Here is a 15,600-nt window from a genome sequence, read left to right on the forward strand (position 1 = left end):
GCTATTTCAAGCTGATTCTCCCTCTACTGGGAAAACAAAGGACTTAAATAAAACCTCCAAGATTTTCTTTAAAATTAAATGGCAGTACAACACAGCTGGATAACAACAACTTGCATTTATATAGCACCTTTAACGTAGTAAAATGTCCCAAATCACTTCGCAGGAGCGTTATCAAACAAAATTTGACACTGAGCCACATAGGGTGATATTAGGGCAGATGACAAAGGTTGTAAGGAGTGTCTTAAGGAAGGAAAGAGGGGCGGAGGGAATCCCAGAATTTAGGACTTTGGCAGCTGAAGATACAGCCACCAATGGTGGACTGATTAAAATTGGGGACGCTCAAGAGGTCAGAATTGGAAGAGAACCGATATCTCAGAGGGTTACAGAGATAGGGAGGGGTGAGGCCATGGAGGGATTTGAAAAGAAGGATGAGAATTTTAAGTTCAAGTTAACTGATGGTCAATGTAAGTCAGCGAGCATAGGGGTGAATTGTGAACAGGACTTGGTGTGAGTTAGGATACGGCAATAGAGTTTTGGATGAGTTCAAGTTTATGAAAGATGGGAGGCCGGCCAGGTGTGCGTTGGAGTACTCCAGTCTAGAGGTAACAAAAGCATGGAAGAGAGTTTCAGCAGCAGTTGAGGTGAGACAGAGATGGTTTCAGGTGATGTTACAGAGTTGTAAATAGGCAGTCATGGTGTTGGTGTGGATATGGGATTGGAAGCTCATCTTGGGGTCATATATGACACCTGAAAACAGTCTGGTTCAATCTCAGACAGTTTCCAGGCAGGGGGATGAAGTCAGTGGCTAGCGAATGGATCTTGTGACAGGTACCATAGAAATGGTGTCAGTCTCCCCAATATTTAGTTGGAGGAAATTTCTGCTTATCCAGTACTGAATGTCAGACAGGCAGTCAGACAATTTAGAGCCAGTGGAGGCATTGAGTGAGTTGGTGAGGTAGAACTGGGATCAAAGTACATGTGGAAACTGGCGCTGTGTTTTCAGATGATGTCGTAGACAGGCAGCATGTAGATGAGAAATAGGAGGGGGCATTAACTGACATCAATATTTACAGTTTCTGTGCCACAAAGATCATTAAAAAAAAATGAAGGAATTGTTGGAACATACAGCAAAAAATCAAAAAGGAGAAAGTCAAGATGCAACAGCAATGCAATAACCAAATTTATTGTCTATTGAGCAGTAGTGATCGTTACTACTTTTCCTAAAGTAACTTTTTTCTCCCAATTTTCTAATCTCCCCATTTCAATTTACTGACTCCCTCAGTGGGGTACTGTTCCATTGTCGAAGATCACCCCCTTCGGTGTCATAACCAAGTTAATACTATTCATGTGTTAGTCTTGACAAATTCCAGCAGGCTGTGGAAGCAATCACAGCTGAGCTTGATTCTGTGCTCACCTGATGGCTGTGTGTACATACTCCTGGGCAACAATGTTCATCCAGGGATCAAGCCTATTACCTTCCTGATCTGTATGGCTAAGAGATGTGGATGGCACTGTTTTCCATCAAGATCCTCAACACCTAATGGTGCTTTCCAGCGCTGACTTGCTGTTTTGGCCATGTTAAAGTCAGACTGGCTGTAAATATCAAGCTGTTCAGACCTCCCTCTATGCAATTGCCTCCTGTGAGCTACCAAGTTATAGATACTGCGGGGTGCCCTGTTTGGCTCTCGGAAAATGCAGATGTCCAGTGAAAATGTCTGATACTTACTGATTTGTGACCTGAATTGTCTTCCCACTGCTACTGCATGGATTCCCAACATATCACTCAGCTCGTCCCTGCGAAAAGCGACTGGAGGCAGGAATACGTCAGCAAACTGGCCCGATGTATTTTTTCAGCTTGTCCCGGCCACCCCCCAGTCTCCGAACCCACTTTCAAGATGCTGGGAAAATTCCTCTCATAGTGTCCTAGATAGTCTAATGATTCTGGCTACAGGCACCCCCTTTATCCTGTCCTGGACCAAGGCACAGTCATCTCCTTACTCCTTATCACATTGCAGTTAAGGTGCCTGGTCTTGGTTCCCATGGGAATTTAACTACATCTGCTTGCTGTTCTGTTCTTATTTCTGTTGCTTTTAGAAAAAAATTTATTAGCCAATACTCATTACATCTCTTTCAATTGTCCCGTTTCTCCTATCTACCCCTACTTTCCTACTGTCATCTGCAAGGCAACTCTTAGATTGTACAAAGGTTAAAAAAAACTTGCATTTATATAGCGCCTTTCATGACCACAGAATATCCCAAAGTGCTTTACAGCTAAGAAAATACTTCTGAAGTGTAGGCACAATTGTAATGTAGGAAACGCGGCAGCCAATTTGCCCACAGCAGGCTTCCGCAGCTAGTAATGACCAAATAATCTGTTTTTGTGATGTTGATTGAAGGATAAATATTGGCCAGGATACTAGGGATAGTTCCTCTGCTCTACTTCTCAATAATGCCATTGAACCTTTTATGTACACCAGAGACTCGGGGCCTCGGTTTAATGTCTCTTACGAAAGACGGCATCTCTGACAGTGCAGCACTTCCGCAGCATTGCACTGGAGTGTCAGCCTTGATTTTTGTGTTCAGATGGTCTCATTGGAAATTTTAAATACACATTAGGGAGGCAAGAAGTCTAATTATTCCAACAAAGAGCAATGTTATGAAGTGTCTTATTTGACACCATTTTCATAATCTTGTTTCTTTCATCTATTTTACCCCATCTCAAGGTATTTCACATATTTTCAAAACGTAGAATTCTACTTTCAAATGAAACTCCTCCAGGGCTGCTGTCACTTTGCAGCACAAATTTGACACTTTGTTGTCAGCTGTCGAAATCGCATGAATTAAAAGAAAAGTATCTTTGCGAGGGAGTGATTGGCAATCTACTTTGTATTTGTTTGCCAGCACACAATGTAGTGATATGAAATGCGTCATCAAATTACTGGCAGGGAATGTCGTCATGACCAAAGTAATGCAAGTGCTATTCTGGCTCAGGCTCAAGCTCCTCCCCAAAGTGAAGTAAATTACCAACCTCTCTCTTTCTTAAAGTTACTGCCCCTTTAAGGAATGCTGCTCTGCTCCACTCATTTCTGATCTTTTTAATATTCAGCAATAGCTATTTACAGAAAATTACTTCTTCAGCTGTAATGTAATAGAAGCCAAATGTGCATTGTAAAATGCATAAATGATTTTGTACTCAAAGGACTTTGCTCCTGAAATGTTTAACCAGCCAGTTTTAAAGTGCTGAAAAAGCCCCCAGTTCTACTTTACGTCACAGGGGGTAGATTTAATGAAATTGTACTCCTGGCAAGCATCTTGGCTTGCTGGAAAGGCTGGGTATTCGGACATGCAGCTGAGTGGGTCTCACAGAATGCTAACTATAATTTATAACTTTGACTGGGGTGGGCCCAGTGTTTTAAACAGTGCAGACTGGAGGACAGTCAAGAGTTGTGGGGTGGGGGGGGGAAGGCAGTGGGAGGAAGTAGGGAGAGGGCCCAGCCGAGGCAGATATATGGATGCTCTTAGTCTTAGAGACAAAGGCTTAAAAATTAGTTTGAATGATCCAAGTGCTGGATTCAGGCCCAAGACACACCCAATGCTGGACATCAGACCTCATTTATATGAAGAAGGGTCACTGACCTGAAATGTTAACTCTGCTTCTCTCTCCACAGATGCTGCCAGACCTGCTGAGTATTTCCCGCATTTTTTGTTTTTATTTCAGATTTCCAGCATCTGCAGAATTTTGCTTTTATTACCCATTTATATGAAGCTGTGTGAACTGCAGATGACTGCAGGATATTTCCAGTCAACTATCTGGTGAACAAAGAACCGTACAGCACAGGAACAGGCCATTCGGCCCTCCAAGCCTGCACCGATCTTGATGCCTGCCTAAACTAACACCTTCTGCACTTCCGGGGCCCATATCCCTCTATTCCCATCCTATTCATGTATTTGTCAAGATGTCTCTTAAACATCGCTATCATATCTGCTTCCACCACCTCCCCTGGCAGCAAGTTCCAGGCACTCACCACCCTCTGTGTAAAAAAAACTTGCCTCGCACATCCCCTCTAAACTTTGCCCCTCGCACCTTAAACTTATGTCCCCTAGTAACTGACTCTTCCACCCTGGGAAAAAGCTTCTGACTATCCACTCTGTCCATGCCGCTCATAACTTTGTAAACCTCTATCATGTCGCCCCTCCACCTCCTTCGTTCCAGTGAAAACAATCCGAGTTTTTCCAACCTCTCCTCATAGCTAATGCCCTCCAGACCAGTCAACATACTGGTAAACCTCCTCTGTACCCTCTCCAAAGCCTCCACGTCCTTCTGGTAGGGTGGCGACCAGAATTGCACGCAATATTCTAAGTGTGGCCTAACTAAGGTTCTGTACAGCTGCAACATGACTTGCCAATTTTTATACTCTATGCCCCGACCGATGAAGGCAAGCATGCCGTATGCCTTCTTGACTACCTTATCCACCTGCGTTGCCACTTTCAGTGACCTGTGGACCTGTACGCCCAGATCTCTCTGCCTGCCAATACTCCTAAGGGTTCTGCCATTTACTGTATACCTCCCACCTGCATTAGACCTTCCAAAATGCATTACCTCACATTTGTCCGGATTAAACTCCATCTGCCATTTCTCCGCCCAAGTCTCCAACCGATCTATATCCTGCTGTATCCTCTGACAATCCTCATCATTATCCGCAACTCCACCAACCTTTGTGTCGTCCGCAAACTTACTAATCAGACCAGCTACATTTTCCTCCAAATCATTTATATATACTACAAACTTTCAGTTTTTGGCCACTCCACTAAAATACTGCTGGTTCAAATATCCCATTAACGCAAATGCTTTTCCACTGGTCCCCTTTGATATGTGTATTAATTTCAAAATTCTACATTTCGTGGACTTGCCTACCCTGTCTTATTGAAGTCATCCCACATTCATTCCTGTAACACCAGGCTTCGTCTTGCCCTCACTCCAGCCTCTGTACTCCTATCTCTGGAACTACCTACCCAGTTCCTTCTGTCTTGCCTCTTTTCTCCCTGTTTTTAAGAACCTCCAAAGAACCCTTTACTTTGATTATGCCTTTGGTTCATCCCCTGACTCTCTCCCCTTTCCTGTTTGGTCTTCCTAATGTTAAGTTTTTTGACTGCTGTTCAAGAAAGGAGGAAAGAGAAAACAGGGAACTATGGGCCAGTTTGCCTGACATCAGTAGTAGGGAAAATGCTGGAACCTATTATTGAGGACATAGTAACAGGGCATTTGGAAAATCACTATCATTAGGCAGAGTCAACATGGGTTTATGAAAGGGGAAACGTGTTTGGTAAAGCTATTCGAGATTTTTGAGCCTGTAACTAGCATGATCTATAAGGGGGGCATCAACGGATGTAGTATATTTGGATTTTCGGAAGGCATTTGATAAGGTGCTGCACAAGAGGATGTTACACAAGGTTAGGGCTCATGGGATTGAGGATTGGTTAATGGACAGAAAACAACGAATAGGAATAAACATGTCATTTTCAGGATGGCGGGGTGTAAACAGTGGAGTGCCACAAGGATCAGTGCTTGTGCTTCAGTTCCTTACGATCTATATCAATGACTTAGAGGAGGGGTCCGAGTGTAATATATCCAAGTTTGCTGATGATACACAGCTAGGTGGGAAAGTAAGCTGTAAGGAGGACATAAAACAGATGCAAAGGGATGTAGACCAGTTGAGTAATTCAGCAAGAAGGTGGCAGATGGAGTATAATGTGGAGAAATGTGCAACTATCCACTTTAGTAGGAAGAATGGAAATGCAGAAGATTTTTTAAAAGATGTGAGACTAGTAAATGTTGGTATTCAGAGGGATTTGGGTGGCCTTGTACATGAATCACGGAAAGTTAACATGCAAGTACAACAAGCAACTATAAAGTAAAAGCAAAATACTGCGGATGCTGGAAATCTGAAACAAAAACAAGAAATGCTGGAATCACTCAGCAGGTCTGGCAGCATCTGTGGAAAGAGAAGCAGAGTTAACGTTTCGGGTCAGTGACCCTTCTTCGCAACTATAAAGGCCTTTATTGCAAGGGGGTTGGAGTTTTGCTGTAATTACATAGGGTTTTGGTGAGCTCACACCTTGAGTACTGCGGATAATTTTGGTCTCCTTAGAGAGGGTGCAATAAAGATTCACTTAATTGATTCCTGAGATGAGAAGATTATCCTATGAAGCGAGATTGAGTAGAATGGACCTATATTCTGTTGCATTTAGAAGAATGGAAAGTGCTTTCATTGAAAAGTATAAAAATTCTTAGAGGGCTTGACAGGGTAGCTGCTGAGAAGATGTTCTCCCTGGCTGGAGAGTCCAAAAAGAGGGAGCGTAGTCTCAGGATAAAGTGGTCAGGCGTTTAGGAGTGAGAGGAGCTGACATTTCTTCGATCAGAGGGTTTTGACTCTTCGGAACTCTCATTATTGAGGGCATGGTAACCAGGGCACTTGGAAAATCACTATCATTAGGCAGAGTCAACATGGGTTTATGAAAGGGGAAGCGTGTTTGGTAACGCTATTCGAGTTTTTTTTGAGCCTATAACCAGCATGATCTATAAGGGGGGCATCAACAGATGTAGTATATTTGGATTTTCAGAAGGTATTTGATAAGGTGCCGCACAAGAGGATGTTACACAAGGCTCATGGGATTGAGGGTAATATATTAGTATGGATTGAGGATTGTCCCAAAGAGCTGTTGATCCTCAGACGATGAGTATATTCCAGACTGAGATCTATAGATTTTTGGGCATTATGGCAATTTGCAATTATATTAGAGGAACGGGAGCAAGCGCTCACTGAGGTGGTAAGTTCAATCATTGTGTTTTTTTAAAAAAAGGATGAACCCTGTTGTGGTCAAACTAGAAAATGGGCGAAAGGGGAGCCTGAGACCCCTTCCTGCCTGGTCATAACAATAGTGATAAATTTCAAGAGGACTTAGATAGGCTGATGGAATGGGCCGACAAGTGGCAGATGAAATTTAATGCAGAGAAATGTGAAGCGATTCATTTTGGTAGGAAGAATGAGGAAAGGCAATAGAAAATAAAGGGTACAATTTTAAAGCGGGTACAGGAGCAGAGGGACCTGGGGGTTAATGTGCACAAATAATTGAAGATGGCAGGGTGGGTTGAAAAAGCGGTTCTTAAAGTATATGGGATCCTGGGCTTTACAAATAGGGCCATAAAGTGCAAATGCAAGGAAGTTATGATGAACCTGTATAAAAATCCTGGTTCAGCCTCAATTGTGGTGTTGTGTCCAATTCTGGGCACGACACTTTAGGAAGGATGTGAAGGCATTAAAGAGGGTTCAGAAAAGATTCACGAGAATGAAGTTCCTCAACCCTGAAACCAGTTATGTGGCTAGATTGGAGAAGCTAAGGCTGTTCTCCTTGGAGAAGAGAAGATTTAGAGCAGATTTATTAGAGATTTCAAAATCATGAGAGGTCTGGCCAGAGTAGATAGGGAGAAACTGTTCCCATTGGTGGAAGAGTTGAGAACCAGAGGACACCAATTTAAGGTGATTGGCAAAAGAATCAATGGCGACATGAGGAAAACCTTTTTTACCCAGTGTGTGGTTAGTATCTGGAATTCACTGTCTGAGAGTGTGGTGGAGGCATATTCAATCGTGGCTTTCAAATGAGAATTGGATAATTATCTGAAGAGAAAAAAACTGCAGGGCTATGCAGTAAAAGCAGGAGAGTGGGACTAGTTGAGTTGCTTTTCCAGAGAGCCGCATGGACACAACGGGCCGAATAGCATCCTTCTGTGCTGTAACCATTCTTTAATTCTATTTTTAATTGGCTCATCCAAGACTAGATGCCAGGCAAGCAGCAGGTGGATGAGGAAGAGGAAGGGGCCAAGGACCTAAGTAATTATTGAACAAATTGATCCTAGTTCATAGGAAAATCTGTAAACTTTGTCAATGATTTCACAATGTTATGCAATACACTATTTGATACTTTTTGGGTCATCGCTGAAGAATTCTAAGAAAGAACAGAAAACCCTCGTCACAATCAATCACATTCAGTACCTGCCAAAACTGGGAGGATGGTCATCATGTGTTGCACATTGTTTATGCTACAAAGATAACTGCAGAAGTAGAAGAATAACCACATAGTTTTTAATCGTGAATGCACACTTTAACATGATGTGCTGCTATGTTTCCCTTTGTGAAATGTTTAAGAAAGAGAAAGAAAGAACTTGCATTTACATAGAGGTCCACTATTTCTTCGAGGCAACCCAAAGTGCTTCAGAGCCAATGGATTACTTTTGAAATTTTGTTACGATTGTGTAGACAAACGCAGCAGCCAAATTGCATACAGCAAGGTTCCACGAACAACATATCATCAAACTGTTTTTGATGGTGTTGGTTGATGCAGAAATATTGACCAAGACACTGGGAGACCGCCCTGTCCTCCTTCCAACAGTGGCATAGGATCTTTTATATCCACCTAAACAGCAGACAGGGGTTCAGTTTAACAACACAGAGCAGGTGTGAAATTGGGCTTGTTAGCTCTTTTTTTAATTTCCAAAATATACTTTATTCATAAAAATCTGAAAAAATTACATTCCCAAACAGTTTAAAACCGCATCAAGTCAAAAAATACAAACAGTGCAAAGGTGATCAGTTTCCTTCTATACAATCATGAGTTACCTCACAACCCTTCCATTTCATTGTCATGCCATATACATTTTTACATTTACAGCACACAAAATTTTCCCGATACAGTTCGAGGGGTTTCCCATGGATCCAGCCCCTCAGTTCAGCTTAGTGGGGGGACCTTACACTGTGGTCTTTCCCCATTGAGCCTTTGCTGCGGCTGCCCCAAGCTTTAGTGCGTCCCTCAGCACGTAGTCCTGGACCTTGGAATGTGCCAGTCTGCAACATTCGGTGGTGGACAACTCTTTGCGCTGGAAGACCAGCAAGTTTCGGGCAGACCAAAGGGCGTCTTTCACCGAATTGATAGTCTTCCAGCAGCAGTTGATGTTTGTCTCGGTGTGCGTCCCTGGGAACAGCCCGTAGAGCACAGACTCCTGTGTTACAGAGCTGCTTGGGATGAACCTCGACAAAAACCACTGCATCTCTTTCCACACCTGCTTTGCAAAGACACATTCCAGGAGGAGGTGGGCAACCGTCTCTTCCCCACCACAGCCACTGCGGGGGCATTGCGCGGAGGGGGCGAGACTTTGGGCGTGCATGAAGGATCTGACGGGGAGGGCCCTTCTCACCACCAGCCAAGCTACATCTTGGTGCTTGTTTGAAAATTAGGCTTGTTAGCGCCCATTGTTTAAGCAATACGGGTGACCAATTTGATGTCTGATGTGCACCACACACTTCTGCTACAAATTGAGCCAGACGACCTCTTGGTGTGGGTATTAGTGCATGTGCAGATAACGGCTGCCAGAAGTATGCAGAGCAGTCAAACCATGATGTCAATCAGTATATTTAATTTGATGCCAGCGGTGCCATTTTGGCCAGACAACACCCTCTCTTAATCTCTCACAGCTGAATGCCTGTTAAGCAGCAGGAATGACCCGCCCAGCACTATTTAAAGAGATCTTAACCAACTTCAGTTTAGTTGTTGGTTGAATTCTTCTGGCTGTTGCTACGATTCTACAAGTGTTTTGTGCTTTCCATAGTTCTTTCAAGTTGCAAAAGCCTACCAGGAGTCTTGTGGCTGATGTTGAAGGACTTTTCCTAATTTTACACTTCTGCACAAAGCAGTTATACATGGGTGCACTAGTTGACATTCCCCTTGGAATATAACATGACTGGAAGAATGAGCCATGGACATGCGGAACAGGATAAGCTGTCAGAAAAGAGAGGAGCAAGGGGAGAAGGGCTCTCAGCAGGAGGCCATAAGTAAGTCACTGAAGCTCTCTATTCAAAGAGAGCTAACTATATTTAATCTTTCTTGCCAGAGACCAGCAGGTGGAGCGAGCATGCAACTTTGCTAGGATTGCAGGTTTTCCCATGGTGCAGGGTGCCGCTGACTTCACGCACATGGCTTTGCGAGAGTCGCATGTCAACTCTGCCGTGTACCTGAATCGAAAGGGATTCTGCTTCCTCAACATCCAAATGGTGTGCGACCAAAGGCAGTGAATCATGCTGGCCAATGCCTGGTATCATAGAGTTTTAGGGTCATTAGGGCACAGGAGGAGGCAATTCAGGCCATTGAGTCCATACTGGCTCTCTGTAGAGCTATCCAGTCAGTCCAATGCCCCTGCTCTATCCCTGTAGCCCTGCAAGTTTATTTCCCTCAAGTGCCTATCCAATTTTCTTTTGAAGTCATTGATCGTATCCGCTTTCATCACCCTCATAGGCAACGAGTTCCAGGTCATTACCACTTACTGTGTAAGAGAGTTCTTCCTCACATGTCCCCTGCATCTCTTGCCCACAACCTTAAATCATGTCCCCTAGTCCTTGTACCATCAGCTAAAGGGAACAGCTATCCTGGTAGCAGTCAATTTGCTTTCATTTTGCAACAGTCCACTTTACCAACTGAATTTGAGCATTGTTGGCAAACCAAAGGGCAATTGCTGGGTGACTAGGGATATCCACTGACAGCATGGCTCATGAATCTGGTGTGCAACCCATGTCCTCATGGAAAAAGTGGAATTCTCTGATATAAGATGTTGGTATGAGGCACATTTTCCCATGTTAAAGTATTTCTGTCAAGCTAGTGAATTCAGAAGAAAAAGGAACAGTTAAAAGTAAAACCCACACACATCAGAATCTTGATGAACCGCTTCTATACTTTAGAAATGCTGGTTATAGGTAGCCAGAGAACATATGCAATGTATTAATCTCCATTCAGCACACATCATGCATGAGGAATGCTGCTCGTAATTCATGGTTCTTATTTGTAATTTGCTATGATAAAAACAGAGCGAGTACGATAGAAACATTTTTAAAAAGTACATTTTGAGGGGAGGTGGTAAATTGAACTGAGTCGAAGACACTTAGTAGTTGGCAGGAAAAAAGACAGAGGCACAAGGGGATAGCCAACTGTGCAACAGCCCCGACAAACAAATTTCTCTGCAGCACCTGTGGAAGAGCCTGTCACTCTAGAATTGGCCTTTATAGCCACTCCAGGTGCTGCTTCACAAACCACTGACCACCTCCAGGTGTGTATCCATTGTCTCTCGAGATAAGGAGGCCCAAAAGAAAAAAAAAGATAAGAAAGATTGCCCTGAGAAGGTTTTGGCAGGGAAGACCAGTAGATCATATTTGGAAATAGAACAGATACATACCATTAGGAAAGAAGGAGCTGAATTTTGTGATCGTCTTCTTGTCGTGTACGCTTTCCCTCGCCACTGCTCCACGCAGGCTGTGGAGAAATCTGGGTGACAGACAGTTGGGTGAAATGTTGTAAAAGGATTCGCGGGCTAGACAAAGCCTGACGGGGACCGCAATGTCAACGCTGCTTCGGTGGCCTCCAATTTTGCGGTAAGGGCGAAGGTCACAGCGGCTATGCCGCTTCCACTTGGTTGTTCAGCAGCCGGCCACTTAAGTAACGCAAGGCACAGGGGCCTGGTGTTAGCTGACGTTGTGGCAAGTGTTGGCACCATAGTTAAAGGGCTGCCAAGCCTCCATTCACTGCTGCCTGGACAAAGGTGACCTTCCCTTGACTACAACCTCAAACATCCTGCTGATGCTGCTCCCTCACTGCTGCCTCCAGCCAACCAAGGAGCTGACCAGAAGGCTATAGGAAGAATGTCAGAAGGAAGACCCCAGGTAATGCCTCTCTGCAGGTTCTCCTCCAGGCTGCAAAGGCAAGACAGGAAATCCTCTTCCCCAGGGCTGGGGGGAGGAGAAGAGGGCCTTGCCTAACCAAGCAAGCCTACTTCATTTCTGTGTTAATAGAATAGACCACAGTGAGTCTCTCCATCATGGACACTGACCCTCTAAGTGGCCGGGCAGAAGGGGAGGAAGAAGGAATAGTGAAAGAAATAGAAAATTCTGATAAGTTGTGATCAAGACCTGGGTGGTCTTAAAAGAAGTGACTAGCAACAAAAAAAATCAGTCACATTCTAGATACTATCTTCACCGAAACGTTAGAAATAGTCGAAGTGCCCAAGGGTTGTAAAGTAGTTAAGACAATACCAGTATTAACATATGGCATAGCAAGAATCCATCAAAATAACAGACCAGTAAGACTTTGGATAATGTATCAGAAAGCATCTTGAAAGAGGGAATGAACTATCAAGAGGTATTAGTTTTGGGGTGCAGTCAGATAGGCTGCAGAGTTTATTTTTGCAGTCCTCTGCATTGCCACTGCTTTCCATCTAAAATTTCTGAAAGCCTACCTCTCAAACGAGGAATTAAGAAGGAAAATCCCAAAGCCTTTTGTTCATATATAAGGAGCAAGAGGGTAACTAGAGAAAGGATTGGCCCACTCAAGGACAAAGGAGGAAAGTTATGCGTGGAGTCAGAGAAAATGGGTGAGATTCTAAACGAGTACTTTGCATCGGTATTCACCGAGGAGAGGGACATGACGGATGTTGAGGTTAGGGACAGATGTTTGATTACTCTAGGTCAAGTCGGCATAAGGAGGGAGGAAGTGTTGGGTATTCTAAAAGGCATTAAGGTGGACAAGTCCCCAGGTCCGGATGGGATCTATCCCAGGTTACTGAGGGAAGCGAGAGAGGAAATAACTGGGGCCTTAACAGATATCTTTGCAGCATCCTTAAACACGGGTGAGGTCCCGGAGGACTGGAGAATTGCTAATGTTGTCCCCTTGTTTAAGAAGGGGAGCAGGGATAATCCAGGTAATTATAGACCGGTGAGCCTGACGTCAGTGGTAGGGAAGCTGCTGGAGAAGATACTGAGGGATAGGATCTATTCCCATTTGGAAGAAAATGGGCTAATCAGTGATAGACAACATGGTTTTGTGCAGGGAAGGTCATGTCTTACCAACTTAATAGAATTCTTTGAGGAAGTGACAAAGTTGATTGATGAGGGAAGGGCTGTAGATGTCATATACATGGACTTCAGTAAGGCGTTTGATAAGGTTTCCCATGGTAGGCTGATGGAGAAAGTGAAGTCGCATGGGATCCATGGTGTACTAGCTAGATGGATAAAGAACTGGCTGGGCAACAGGAGACAGAGAGTAGCAGTGGAAGGGAGTTTCTCAAAATGGAGACGTGTAACCAGTGGTGGTCCACAGGGATCCGTGCTGGGGCCACTGTTGTTTGTGATATACATAAATGATTTGGAGGAAAGTATAGGTGGTCTGATTAGCAAGTTAGCAGACGACACTAAGATTGGTGGAGTAGCAGATAGTGAAGGGGACTGTCAGAGAATACAGCAGAATATAGATAGACTGGAGAGTTGGGCAGAGAAATGGCAGATGGAGTTCAATCAGGGCAAATGCGAGGTGATGCATTTTGGAAGATCCAATTCAAGAGTGAACTATACAGTAAATGGAAAAGTCCTGGGGAAAATTGATGTACAGAGAGATTTGGGTGTTCAGGTCCATTGTTCCCTGAAGGTGGCAACGCAGGTCAATAGAGTGGTCAAGAAGGCATACGGCATGCTTTCCTTCATCGGACGGGGTATTGAGTACAAGGGCTGGCAGATCATGTTACAGTTGTATAAGACTTTGGTTCGGCCACATTTGGAATACTGCGTGCAGTTCTGGTCGCCACATTACCAAAAGGATGTGGATGCTTTGGAGAGGGTGCAGAGGAGGTTCACCAGGATGTTGCCTGGTATGGAGGGCGCTAGCTATGAAGAGAGGTTGAGTAGATTAGGATTATTTTCATTAGAAAGACGGAGGTTGAGGGGGGACCTGATTGAGGTGTACAAAATCATGAGAGGTATAGACAGGGTGGATAGCAAGAAGCTTTTTCCCAGAGTGGGGGATTCAATTACTAGGGGTCACGAGTTCAAAGTGAGAGGGGAAAAGTTTAGGGGGGATATGCGTGGAAAGTTCTTTACGCAGAGGGTGGTGGGTGCCTGGAACGCGTTGCCAGCGGAGGTGGTAGACGCGGGCACAATAGCGTCTTTTAAGATGTATCTAGACAGATACATGAATGGGCAGGAAGCAAAGATATACAGACCCTTAGAAAATAGGCGACATGTTTAGATAGAGGATCTGGATCGGCGCAGGCTTGGAGGGCCGAAGGGCCTGTTCCTGTGCTGTAATTTTCTTTGTTCTTTGTTCTTTTAGTTGCCTCCAATGATTGTTTGTGTCTTGAAATGTTTTATTGCATTTCTCATGAACATGTGCTATGCCAAATAATTTTTTTTAATCCATTGGTTGGAAACCTGAATTAAACTTTAAAAAGAAAGAACAAGACAAAGAACTGATAAAAGATCACTGCTAGCAGCTAAAATAGCCACCGCAATTTGCAACTAAATACCTTATAACTGAATTACCAGATTCCTCAGACTGTATATTCTTTTTATTGTTCTGGACTCTAATCCAACAAATCTATTCTTCTCCACTCTAACCTATTTGTGTGTGTGTGTGTGTGTGTGTGCATGCGGAAGTTGGAACGTAGTTTATTATTTTACTTAGATCGGTTTTGGTTTTAAGTACAATAAACTAACCTCTTGTTTAAACTCAAGAAAACCTTTCCAATTGGTTCTTTCATGATCATAGCACATAAAGGGGTAAACAGTCGCTGAATTGGTAAGCATAGCCACTGTTTAAAAGAAATAAACCCTGTTGCGGTCAAACAAGGAGAGGGATAAGAGGACACCCTTTCGACCCCTTCTCACCTGATCATAACAGAAATTTGGGGGCTCGTGTCTGCGATCAAAACCCAAAGATAAACGAGAAATTGGAAGTGGGAAACCAAATTGATCCCTAGCAAAAATTTAAAAACTTCAATACAGGTTTTCTTATTGTTTTCAGTACTGGAGTACTAAAATGTTCACATTCGAGGCCAGTACCTTCCTAGATCAGAGTGAAATAACTTGGGACAGGTTAAAAGCTCTATCTGTTGAAGAGTTAAGGAATGTAGCTGGGCAGTTAGAGATTACTATCCGTCCAAAAGCCAGGAAACCCGAAATCCTAAAACTTGTGGCCAACCATTTTGCACTTAAAACTGAAGAATCAGAGAAGCTTAGAGTCGGAAACAGACAAGGTAACATTAGCTAAGATACAGCTAGAACAGCGGAGACTAGAGCTGGATTTCAAAGAAAAAGAAAGGGAGAGAGAATTCCAGCAGGAGAAGGAGGAGAGAGAGTATCAGGAAAGGGAAAAAGAAAGAGCTTTCCAGAAGGAAGCTCGAACTAACTAGGGGAAGACCCAATACATGCAGTGAAAGCACTGCTAGTGAGGGAACTACCCTTATCTCGGGGCTGAGTGTTGAGTCTTATAGTTGATACCAAAGTTCAATGAGGGGGATGTGGAAGCATTTTTCATCTCTTTTGAAAAGCTTGCACAGCAACTGACGTGGCCAGCAGAGGGCTGGACCCTGCAAGTGCAGAGCAAATTAATAGGAAAAACCTGTGAGGTTTATTCACTGTTGCCTGGTGAGAGGTCATCAAACTATGAGATGACCAAAAATGCTATCCTGAGTGCATGCAAGCTCATACTGGAAATGTACTGCCAAAAATTCTGAAC

General features: G+C 43.7%; 1 long non-coding RNA gene across 1 annotated transcript in view; it reads left to right on the forward strand.

The window, feature by feature from the left end:
• LOC137376548 (uncharacterized) overlaps positions 1-15,600 on the forward strand; it is a 75,591-nt gene that overhangs the window by 35,021 nt on the left and 24,970 nt on the right. The gene's annotated exons all lie outside the window — the stretch shown is intronic.

Source organism: Heterodontus francisci, chromosome 13, assembly GCF_036365525.1.
Source record: "Heterodontus francisci isolate sHetFra1 chromosome 13, sHetFra1.hap1, whole genome shotgun sequence".
Classification (NCBI taxonomy): Eukaryota; Metazoa; Chordata; class Chondrichthyes; order Heterodontiformes; family Heterodontidae; genus Heterodontus; species Heterodontus francisci.